This window comes from Equus caballus, chromosome 31, assembly GCF_041296265.1.
Source record: "Equus caballus isolate H_3958 breed thoroughbred chromosome 31, TB-T2T, whole genome shotgun sequence".
In the NCBI taxonomy this organism is placed as follows: domain Eukaryota; kingdom Metazoa; phylum Chordata; class Mammalia; order Perissodactyla; family Equidae; genus Equus; species Equus caballus.
The window spans coordinates 14665490-14678558 of record NC_091714.1 but is presented as its reverse complement, the minus strand read 5'-3'; positions in this window follow the sequence as shown (position 1 = coordinate 14678558).

Genomic DNA, 13069 nt, shown 5'->3' with positions numbered 1-13069 from the left:
TTAATGAGACAATGCAAATTTTAGCTTTCATTAATGAAAGAATTTAAATGTTATATTTAAGGAGAAATACAATTTCGAATATAACAAATTAGGAATGATTTGAGAGAGAGAAATGAAGCTTCCATGCTTTCTGACAGGAATGTTATATTGTTCAACCCTTTTGACCTTGGCCAATGGATTATCATGTAAAATAAGGTTTTAGGGCAAACTGAATTTAGATATACCGGCTTTAGGCTAAATTGTTGGATCTCATTTTAGAGGTTAGGACAAAAGCTCATTGGAGTGAAGTGACTCGGCCAAGGTCACAAAGTAACTCCTTTAGTGCCTGAATATTGACAAGAAAGTCTAGATCAGAGCCTGGGGTCTGGCAGGAGGAGCTTACGGAAGGGTGTGAAAATCAGGGAATGCTTATGTCCCTCAGTCTGTAGAGTCATTTTTGATGTTCCAATTATCTGAGAGCAGGAATGAGCTTCCTGATTCTAATTTTAACTACTGCTTTGATGTCTTAGCAGATAAAGAATTTGGGCAGGAGATCTTCTGCCTGTGAGTCCCAGCGGAAAGTGAGACCACGGAGTGTGTTGTGGCCACAAGAAAACTTGAACCAGGATAGAGGGGGTAGAGCAAGAGGTGCTTCTTTGAACAAAAAAGCCGACAGCTGGCAGCCCCTTAATCACCTCAATACCACACCCCAAACTCCCACCTATCATCTTCAGCCCTCTTCTCCATTTTGCTCTTTATTCCTTAGATTTGTCAAAAGACAAAGTGAGGCATATTAAAATTTTAAGAGTTTGAGCAAAACTCGATTTGAATTGGGAGCACCACACTATAAGTGGTCAGTAGTGCTCCTCTTGATGAGGACCAGGCCTGCCCCAGGGAGTAGCCCAAGGTGACCTGCACTACACACCGATCTATATCATCCTCTGGGAAGCATAGGATGTCCTGACTTAATCCGATCTGATTCTTATCTAAATTTATAGGACCACCCAATAAACAGACCCCACCGGCACTGATACCATTTTAATGATTTTTTCCATGATCTTTCCTTTGTCTGGTAAAGAAATAACTCACATACCTATGCATTATAAATTTAGCTCTAACCCTCAACACATTGCAGCTCTTCACTGTCCATGGATCCTGTCCCCATGCTACTCCATGCTATTCTCTGAATAAAGGAGCACTACTGCCAGACCTTGAGAGTCCAAGAAATCTTTCTTTTGACTGCTTGACTCACTGAGCCCACATCACTCTGACAGGAGCTCAGGGAAAGACTTTTTTTTTTGAGGAAGATTAGTCCTGAGCTAACTGCTGCCAATCCTTCTCTTTTTGCTGAGGAAGACTGGCCCTGAGCTAACATCCGTGCCCATCTTCCTCTACTTTATATGTGGGACGTCTACCACAGCATGGCTTGCCATGTGGTGCCATGCCACACCCGAGATCTGAACCTGCAAGCCCCAGGCCACCAAAGCAGAACGTGCACACTTAACTACTGTGCCACCAGGCTGGCCCCAAGGGGAAAGACTTCTATAGAGCAGAGGCACTCCCAAAGCAAGGAAGTTATTTGATTGGCTAAAGCTTAAGCATTTGCCTTATTTGGAAAAGGCTAGTTGGCTGTCTGTGATTGGTTGTCCTTAAGTTTTGATTTCTTAGCTTTGAAGCATTTAGTCTCAGGTTTTGGTTTGTTCACATAGGCTGCTAAGGTGTTTGAACCACCTCAGTCTAATGGCGTCCTTGTTTAATTAATTTAACACTATTATTGTTGTCGTACTTTTATTAATCAAATCTTGCATAAGCTATGACATGTTGCAAAGGTATGTTCATATCCATTCTCTTACTTAATTCTTACCATAACTATGCATGTCAAATATTAGAATGGCCATTTTATACATAACACCTTCCCTTGACTAGGAGTAGACAGGAAGATGACAGATGCTCTGTGAAATCCTATAAATACTAGCGTTCACAAGCTTTGCTCTAGAACATAGACTCCCAGACTAGGTGCTCTACTTTTCCCCAGAAATTTCACAGAACCTCTTTATTGTGGGAGGGAGGGGTGGGGAGTGGTGATGGGGGACTGGGGGTTGCAAGGTGGTGTGGGGAATGCCTGGTTATCTGGCTGCCAGATATGCTTCTTAGGTGGAGGAAATGGACAGTGGATTGCTCAATGTACATACTTATAGTTAATCTTCTTACTTTCATTCCCACATCTCTCATACATTTACTCAAACCAGGCATTTTCAAGTCCCAAGATTCTCTGAGATTTGGCAAGGTAGAGAGACTCAATTCCTAGAGACTTCTTCCCACGTCTTTTTTCCTATTTTTAGCCACCACTCCATAATTTGCTTCAATCTTTCAGAAAATTTTGAAATTTCTTTTCCTAAATCCGAACGTGTATCCCTTTTTGTTGTGAACATGTATACTCCCTTCCTTCTCTTTTTTTAAGTCTTCATTTTGAGATAATTGTAGATTCACAAAAAGTTGTAAGAAATGATATAGAGGGATCCCCTGTTCCTTTTACCAGGTAACTCCCATGGATACATCTTTCAAAGCTGTAGTCTAACATCACAGCCAGGATATTGACGTGAAACAGTCCATCAATCTTATTTGGATCTCCCCAGTTTTACACGCGTTCATATGTCTGTGAGTATGTGCTTATTTTTTTGCAATTTTATCACGTGTGTAGGTTCATTTTTCCACCACCACAGTCCAGATACAGAAAAGTCAGTCCCATCACCACAAAAATTCTTACCCTTGTGTAACCACACCTTCTTCCATCCTGCCCCTATCCCCCATCCCTGACCCCTGGCAACCACTAATCTGTTCTCTCTATATATAATTTTACCATTTTAAGATTATTTTATAAATGGAATCATATAGTATGTAACCTTTTTGGATTGGCTTTTTTCATTCAGTATAATTTCCTCAAGATTCATTCAAGTGGGGCTGGCCTGATGGCGCAGCAGTTAAGTTCGCATGTTCCACTTCGGGAGCCTGGGGTTCGCCAGTTCAGATCCCAGGTGTGGACCTATGAAGTGCTTGACAAGCCATGCTGTGGCAAGCATCCCACATATAAAGTAGAGGAAGATTGGCAGCAGATGTTAGCTCAGGGCTAATTTTCCTCAAAAATAAAAAGATAAGATTCACTCAAGTTACTGCACGTAGCAATGATTTGTTCCCTATTTTGCTGGATAATATTCCATGGTATGGTTGTACCATAGTCTGTTTGACTATTTATCCTTTGCAGGACACTTGAGTTGTTTCCAGTTTGGGGCTATTACAAATAAAGCTGATACAAACACTCTAATACAGGTTTTTATGTGAACGTAAGTTTTTACTGCTCTGGGATAAAGACTAAGAGTGTGATTGCAGGGTTATATGGTAGTTGCATGCTTAGTTTTGTAGGGGAGGAAGACATTTCCTCTACCCTCTCTGGGTTCATCTGGCCGGAGAACAAGTTAAATTCACATGAGACAGAATAGCAGGAGAAAATCAAACAAAGCTTTATAACATTTATACATGGGAGAGGCTCAGGGAAGCTGAGCAACTTGCCAAAATGGCTGAAGCCCCCAACTTAAATATTATATCCAGCTACAGACAAAAGAGGATGTTGGGGGTGGGGGGAGTCAGTTACAGGAGGTTACCAGACAAGCACAATAAACAGGAATAAGATTATTATGCAGATTTAAGTCCTTGCATTCTGTATTGATAGGAGTTTCTAGAGATAAGGTCATCCTCCTTCTTCCTGGTACAGAGAGGAAGACAACTTTACAGATGGAGATTTCCCTTACAAATGTAAAGGTTACTTATCAAAGGGTAAGCAAGTTCCACTCCTCAGAGCCTCCTTCCCTGTCCCAGTTTATTAAAAGTAACCAGCCCCAAATAATCCTCATGCCAAAGAGACATATCTTGGGGTGGCCAATGCCCGTCCCCTACAGTTTATAAGAAATTGCCAACTGTCTTCCAGAATGGCTGTACCACTAAACATTTCTTCTAGCCATATAACAGCAATCTGGTTTTTCAACATCCACTCGGCGTTGTCCCTATTTGTATTTCTTAATTTTAGTCATTGTGGTAGATGTGTAGTAATGTCTCATTGTGGTTTTATTTGCATTTCTCTAATGAATAATGATGATGATCATTGTCTCATGTGCTTATTTTCTATCTATATATCTTCTTTGTTGAAATGCCTGGTCATGTCTTTTGCTCATTTTCAAATTGGATTTTTTTTTCACTGTTGAGTTTTGAGAAGTCTTTATATATTTTAGATACTAGTTCTTCGTTGGATATGTGTTTTGTAAACACTTTCTACAGGCCTATATTTTCTTTTTTATCCTGTTAGGGTTTTGTTGAGAGTGGAAGTATTAAATTTTGATGAGGTCTAATTTATAAATTTTCGTTTTGTGGATTTTGCTCTTGATGTCTAATCCAAGAGTTGTCCACCTGGCCCTAGATTCCAAAGGTTTACTTCTATGTTTTCTTTTGTTACGTTTTATAGCAATATATTTTATGTACTTAATAGTTTTGCATTAAAGTCTGTGATTCATTTTCAGTTAATTTTTATATAAGGTGTAAGGCTTAGGTCCTTAGGTTCTTCTGTTTCTTTTGTTTATCTGTTTATGGTATCCAATGGCTCCAGCACCATTTGTTGAAAATGCTCTCATTCCTCTACTGAATTGCTTTGCACCTTTGTGAAAAATCAATTGGGCATATTTGCATGCTTCTATTTTGGGGTCCTCTATTCTATTCCATCTGTCTATGTGTCTGTCCTTTGCCAATACCACGTTGTCTTGATTGCAGTAGCTATATAGTCAACCTTAATATTGAGTAGAGTGATTCCTCTCTATTCTTTTTTAAGATTGTTTTAACTATTCTCTAGCCTGTGCCTTTCCACATACATTTTAGAATAAGCTTGGCTATGTTTACCAAAAACCTTTCGGGGATTTTGATAGGCATTTTATTAAACCTATACGTCAATTTGGAGAGAATTAAGATCCTTACTATATTAAATTTCTCTTTATTTTTAAAACACACCTTCTCCTTAGCTTCCATAACAATGTGTAATTCTGATTTCCTCTTTTGCAACACCTCTACCTAGGTGTTAAATACTAAAGCTTCTTAAGATTCAAGCCTGAGATCTCTCCTTCTCTCCCTCAATACCTTTCAAAAGGTGCACTCATCAACACTGATCGCCTCAAAGACCATCAAAAACCAAACCCAAATAAAAAAGATTCACACATGTTTATGTCCTCCGCCTACTTCTCTTCAGAACTCTAGACTTTGTATCCAATTGCTTAATTGAAATATCAACTTGAATATCTCAGAGGCATCTCAAAGTCACTTTACCCCAAATTAAACCATTGTCCTTCCCACTAATCTGCCTTCATTCAGATTTCATTTATATGTGGCAGCAATCCTGTTCTATCAACTCCACTCAGTTCTCAACTTTTATCTGCTAAAAATCTCTTGAATGAGTTTTCTACAGTTCTACTGCCATCACTTCATAACAAGCTACCATAATACTTTTCCTGGATTACCACCATAGCCTCTTAAATCATTTACCTGTTGTCCTCAGCTCCCTCTCGATCCAGTTTCCATTCTGCAGACAAAGAAATCTTTCTGAGATGAAATTATGTTCATCCCCCCCTCACACACACTCTTTTCACTCCCTTGTTCCTTCAAATCGATGGACATTTCTCTAAGGATAAAAATATAATCGATACTTTTAAATGAATTTCTGAGCTTTCTGGAAAGTAAGAGACACGTCCAAAGGCAAAAATGAAAACAAGCAACAATGACAAACGTAACAAATAGTATGGAATAGAGATTGGGGAAAGAAGCAAACTCTAAAGTTAGTGTTGCCTGGGCGGATGCTGAAACCAGGAATCACACTTTGTGGTTTAGGATCTAAGGAGAAAAAAGAACACTGGGCCTTGGGCACACTTAACTGGAGGAGGAAAGCCTGACATCCTTTCATAAAGCTGCCCCTTTGTGTGTGTGTGTGTGTGTGTGAGGAAGACTGGCCCTGAGCTAACATCTGTTGCCAATCTTCCTCTTTTTGCTTGAGGAAGATTGTCACGGAGCTAACATCGGCGTCCATCTTCCTCTATTTTTATGTGTGGGATGGCACCACAGCATGGCTTGACTAGTGGTGCTAGGTCTGCCCCCAAGATCTGAACTTGCAAACCCTGGGCTGCTGAAGCAGAGCCCATGGACTTAACTACTATGCCACTGGGCCAGCCCCAAAGGTGCCACTCTTAAAAGGATTACACCTTAGTAAAAGGATTAGTTAAAAATAGAAATCTGCCTGTGGGCAAAGAAAGATGACGAGAAAAAATGTCTGCCTTGGCCTAGCTCCAAGGTTTCAAGAGAGACAACACAGAATTTGTAATCATTGACCTCCCCTCATGTATGAATAGGGTTAAAATTTATAGTGCTTTTGGGGAAATCCCACACCATGATAAAAATTCTAGTTGTCCCACCTTGGAAGTACCTGCATTGCCCAGCAGAAAAAAAATGCAAACCTGTTCTAGAAAAAAGCAGCCTAATCCCACCTCTCCAGATTCCCATAGATTTTCTTCTGCCAATTATAAACTCACAATACAAAAAAAAACCCAAATACCCGAGTGAGCGTAACTGAACTGAAACAACAACAAAAATACACTTAGATTCTAAGAACTTGGAATCAATGAGATTCAAAATATTTCATATAAAATGTTTAAAGAAACAAAGGACAGAATAAACACTGAGCAAAGAACAAAGGGCTGTAAACATTATCTAGTGTGTGTCTATGAGAGAGACCTTCAAAGTGTGTTCCTCATGAGTAAGTAAAAGGCGGAGGTGCTCCTGGCAGAGTGCTATAATGCGTGGACTGCTATACAGCAGACCAGATGTGTGCACAGCAAAATGGATTGGACTTAAATACATAGTGCTGTGTGCGAAAAGGTAAGAAACAGAATGAGGCCTAGAGCACATTGCTTCCTATTAAAATCATAAGCACTCAAATACTCTATATGTTTTACAAGGGTCCATCCAAATAAATGATAGCCAGGTAATGGATGTTGTTGAAGGGAGGAAAATAGGAGTGGTCACTGAGGATGAAAAGGAGGAAATAAATAAAATCAGATAAATAATAAACAAAAGTGAAAAGAAACACAAAAGTAAGTTAGAAAGCATAGACTGATGATGAAGGGTATCATAAATGGACGATACCAATATAATTCTCTGCACCTAAGGACCACCTCCGCATTCCCCTCAAAAAGCAATAAAACACAAGTGTATCCCGAGAATGATTAGCCCAACCCATTCCATTATTTCATTGGCTCGCACTCTGTAAAAGGTGTACAGTTACCTAGAGGAAACATGATACAAGCAATTCTTAGCTGATGGGTTGTAATTACAGAAGTATTGAGTGTATACAGCAAACAGTGAAGTAAAATGATTTTTAATGAATTTTTTGTTTCTAAGTTCAAGACACTTTCTAAGTTTGCTCTAAGATTTTGCTCAAAAGCCTTCAAATGATACTTTTCACCTAGAGTCACCAGTTGTCATTGCATGCATTCTACACACACACACACAAAGTGAATATGTGAGGTGATGGATGTGTTAACTAACCTGATTGTGGCAATCATTTCACAAAGTATACCTATGTCAAATCATCACACTGTACACTGTAAATATATACAATTTGGTCAGTTATACCTCAATGAAGTTGAAAAAATTTTTAAAAAATAAGTAAATGCAATTCATGATCATGGATTAGCTCTTGGATCAAAAACAAACAGTTTAAAATGACATAACTGGGGAAATTTAAATTGCATTTCAGGCTGTATATTAGATAATATTGTGTCAATGTTAAATTTTTTGATCATTGTATTTTGGTTACAAAGGAGAATGTTCTTGTTCTTTTGAGATATTTCTGGGTAAAGTGTCATGATATTTGCAATTAATTCAATTAGCTGAAGCAAAGGTGGCAGATGCTGACAACTGGTGGCTCTACGTGAGGAGTACCTGTTGGTGTTTTATTCAGTAAAATTATCAAACACTCTTACTGCTTTTCAGAGTTTAACAGTTAATTTTCTTGTGATATCTGCCACTGAAAAATCATGGTCCCTCCCTTGGTTTCCAGACCTGAGCCAGACTTAGACCCAGAATCTATCAAATAAAGCCAAGTCTAGGTTCCGTGAGGATGGAACCTGCAATGCCCGCAACACCATGGCAAGAGTAGGGTGGGGGCCTGGAATAGGCCGCCCCAAGATATGTCTCTTTGGCATGAGGATTATTTGGGGCTGGCTGCTTTTAATACACTGCAGACAGGAAAGCAACTGAAAAGTAGAATTTACTTACCCTTTTGTTAAGAGACATTTACATTTGTAAGGGAAATCTCTGTCTGTGAAGTTGTCTCCCTCTCTGTACCAGGAAGAATTCGTGGGGAAAACCTTATCTCTAGAAGTTCTTAATCAATGCCAAAGGCAAGGACTTAAATCTGCATTTGCTTACTGTACTTGTGTGGTAATCTCCCATGATCAGCTCCCCCTCCACCCCCAACATCCTCCTTTGTCTTTAGCTGGATATGATATTTAAGGTGGGGGCTTCAGCCATTTTGGCGAGTTGCTCAGCTTGCCTGAGCCTCTCCCATGTATACATGTTATAAAGCTTTGTTTGATTTTCTCTTGCTATTCTGTCACATGTGAATTTAATTTGTTCTCCGGCCAGACGAACCCAGAGAGGGTAGAGGAAATGTCTTCCTCCCCTTCAGTAGATAGCAATGATTTCCTCAGTCCCCACAAAGTGAGCTATGGCTGGAATATTGCTTCCAGGATAAAGGAAGAGTTATTACATCTTGCACCTGACATATGGGATTCTGTTATATTCTATAATGCCTTTCGAAATAGAAAAATGAAACAATTATTTCCCCAAGGAGTGATAATGTATTTGCAAAATTCTAAAATCTATTGACAAATTATTAGAAATAAGAGCCTTACAAAATTTGCTGGATCAATACACAAAATATACAAATATATAAAATCAATATACAAAAGTCAATTATGGGGCCGGGCCAGTGGCGCAATGGTTAAGTGTGCACATTCTGCTTCAGCGGCCCAGGGATCATCAGTTCAGATCCTGGGTGCGGACATGGCACCGCTTGGCAAGCTATGCTGTGGCAGGCATCCCACATATAAAGTAGAGGAAGATGGGCATGGATGTTAGCTCAGGGCCAGTCTTCCTCAGCAAAAAGAGGAGGATTGGCAGCAGATGTTAGCCCAGGGATAATCTTCCTCAAAAAAAAAAAAAAGTCAATTAAATTTCTATACCAGTTTCTGGCTTGTATTTTCACTTTCTGATTTTGATGGACATCAGTTCTTTATTTTAATATATTCTACTTAATCTTCTCTTTTAGGTTTGTGTTTTGTTTAAAAGTATCTATCTGGAACTCTTATTTTTGCATGGTACAAATGGATACATTTTTCCCCATATGGGTGCACAACTACACAACAGCTGCGTTTTCTGAACAGACCATTTTTCCCCATAGGTGGGCAATAGTTACTCTTCATATATCAAGGTTCCATTTATCCTGGATCCATTTCTGGATTCTCTATTGTGCATCATTGATCTGCTCATCTACCCCTGAGTCAAAACTACACTGTACTGAATACTATGCAATGAGTCAAAATATCAATTAAGTCCCCTAATCTAGTTTTTCTTTTTAAGTGTCTTGGCTATTTTTGGCCCTTTAATCTTCCATATATATTTCAGAATCAGCTTGCCAAACTTCTTGAAGAACACTGTTAGAAATTTTTTAGGAATTAAAACAAATATGTCCGTAATAATTGACGTCTTTTCGGTATTGAGTGTTCCCATCCGCGAACATATCACTATATTTTAAAAGATTTTTCACGTCTTCAAGAAAATGTTACCATTTTCCATAAATATTTTGTACATTTTAAAATATTTTTCTTGTTTGCTACCGTTTGTATCTATTAATGACTTCTTTTTTGTACATTTTATTGTTTGTTGTAATCACACCATCTACAACAAATTACAGTTTCATTTCTACCTTTTTTGTTTGTTTGTTTTCGGGAAGATTAGCCCTGAGCTAACATCCGCCACCAATCTTTCTCTTTTTGCTGAGGAAGATGGGCCCTGAGCTAACATCTGTGACCATCTTCCTCTGTTTTATATGTAGGATGCCTGCCACAGCATGGCTTGATAAGCAGTGCATAGGGCTGTGCCTGGGATCTGAACTGGCGAACTCTGGGCAGCCAAAGTGGAGTGTGCTAACTTAACCACTACACAACCTGTCTGGCCCCTCATTTCTATCTTTCCAATGCTTTTATGCTGTGTATTTATTTATTCTTCTTATTGTACTGGCAAGGTTGTACCATCCAATGTTGAATAGAAATGGCGATTGTGGTCAAGTTTGTCTTGTTTCTAAAAGGAATGTTTTAAAGGAATTATAGAGGAAATGTTTTAATATTTCTTCAATGATTATGATACTTGCTGAATTTCTTTTTAATTCATACTATATTTCAGGTTAAGGAAGTCCCATTCTTTCTTCAGACTATAACTATTCATCAATATCTTTATCCCCTTTCTGAACTGTTAACACACCTGGTTGCTTTAATTTATTCTGTACCTTTTACTTATAAGCTGTATTTTCCTACTGACTTTTAGCTCTGTCTTGATTTTTTTAATTCCAGCAATTTAGAATCTATTGTTATCGTTTTCATAATATAAACATTTGGATTGACCCACACATTTACCAGCTTTTTACAATGAATTTTCTCTCTGGAATAATTTTCCTTCTTTCTGGCCTTAATTCTTTAGTAATTAACTTAGGATAAATTTCGTTTTCCTGAAAATGTTTGTATTTCACTTTTATCTTGGAAAGATAAGTTCACTGTATCCTCCGCTGCCTAGGCAGACAGGTTATATTTTTCTCTCAGAACTTTGAAGATCACGTTTCGTCATCTTCTGGTTTTCACTGTTACCATTACATACCAGCTTTTAGAAAAATTGAGGTCCTTTTGTGAGTAATCTGTTTCCATGGGTCAGAAATCTGGCCAGGGTGGGGCTTAGCTAATTTCTCTGCTCCAGGTCTCATAAGACTGAAGTCAAGATGTCAACAGCCCTGTATCCCTATCTGGAACCTCTGGAGGAGAAGCTGCTTCCAAGTTCCTTCAGGTTGTTGACTGAATTCAGTTCCCTGTGGTTGCAGCACTGAGTTCCCCCTTTCCTTGCTGGCTATTAGCTGGGCGGCCCTTGGCTCCTAAAAGCCTTTCTCTGGTCCTTGCACAGGGCACCTACACCTCACAACCAGCAACATGTTAAATCCTTAGTCTAAGATCTCTCTGACTTCCTCTTGGTTGCATCTCTCCTGCCTTTCTTCCAGCACATCTGTTCAACTCCAGGCAGAGAAAGTTCTCTATTTCTAAGAGCTACATTGTTTGGATCAATTTAACATAGGGAAGGCAAAACCCATGATAGTTTTTTTAAAAAGGCTAAAAAGGAAGTTTAATGTCAAATGTGTTCTTTTCTCTTAAGTGTAACAATTTCTTCTGAATCACTCATATCAAATTATTTCAGACTTCTAAAATATTGTATGCCTACTAGCAGACATTTTTAACTTTTGTTTTTAAGCGATTAGTGACATTTTTTATTAACCCTGATTTGGAAAGTCTAAAATATTTTCAGCTTCAGATCTCTTGGAACTATTTCATTCCCTTTTTGAATAAATGTTTATTAACAGCCTGTTAGTAAGAGCCTGTTGTGTTATTTATTAATAACGTTAACAAATGTTATTAAGAGCACTATATAAGTCACAGGAGACACAGATGTGAGCAAGATCACTAAAGTTCCTGTCTTTAGTGAATTCAGCTTCTGGTGGAAGAGACAAAAAAGCAAGAGCGTGTGCAGCATAATGTCAGAGAGTGATAAGCGCTCTGAAGAAAATGGTGATGCAAGGTTAGGGGAGAGAAAGTCATTTAGGGGGAATCACTTCAGACAAGGTGATTAGCGAATACCTGGTGAAGAGACAGACTAGAAGGAAGGGAGGAAGTAAGTCCTGTGACGATTTGAGGAAAGAACAAAGCTCCAAATGTATTTTATGACCGCTGGAGAATCCAGATCTAAACACCCAACTTGTGAAATAACGAGAGGTAGAAAAGCAGACCTAACATTTTGGTAAAGATAAAAATCAACTTCCTGTTTTGGCATTACAAGTCACGGGACTTGAAAATCACATAGACACAAATACTCACTTATATGGCTCTGTGCCAAGGAAAAGTATGGTTACCAAGCAAATTACGTGCATTTTTTAGGATAAGAACTAATGCTGTCAACAAGTTGTTAACAGAAAAGAAAAATATTCCTAGGTCATAAATTGATAGAAAACAAGTTTTCTTCAGCGTTTTGACTGGGTTCGGACCATCTGCAAAAATGAAAACCTATTGGAGGAAAATCTAGATAATTAAACAGGGAACAATAGAAGGAAGTCTCAGCCTGTATCCCAGCCCTGAGATGGAATGAGCCCTGTTACTGCACAGAAGGCAGTTTTGACAAAACTAGACTCATTCATTCCACTCATTTGGTTTGTTGTTTTAGGGCAAATGCACTCTATATAACTCTTTATAAAAACGTATCCATTTTTGAAATTAGTATTCATTGAATCAGGTAACCTAGAATACAACCGAATGTGTATTTAAAAATACATATAGTAATTGAAGCAGCTAACTCTGTTTCTAGGAGACTTTAGAAGTATTTCAATATACTTTCATCCAGATTATACTTTTTCAGAAATACGATAGTCTTTTAATTTTCTATTTTTATAAAGTTTGCCAAAAAATACTGAAAAGTAAAGGTAGCTATTAAAATATAAGCCCTTTCTTAAGCAATAATATGAGTATTTTACTTACTTGATTATATGGAAATAGGCCTTAGCAAGAATATTATAAAGATGAGTCTTCATATTTCTCAGTGAATTCTCTAAATTTTCTGTAACATTCTATGGTTCTCCTTTAGGTTGTCTATATTTTAATTTGCAATAAATTTACAGTTAAGGTAAATCTACCAAAAT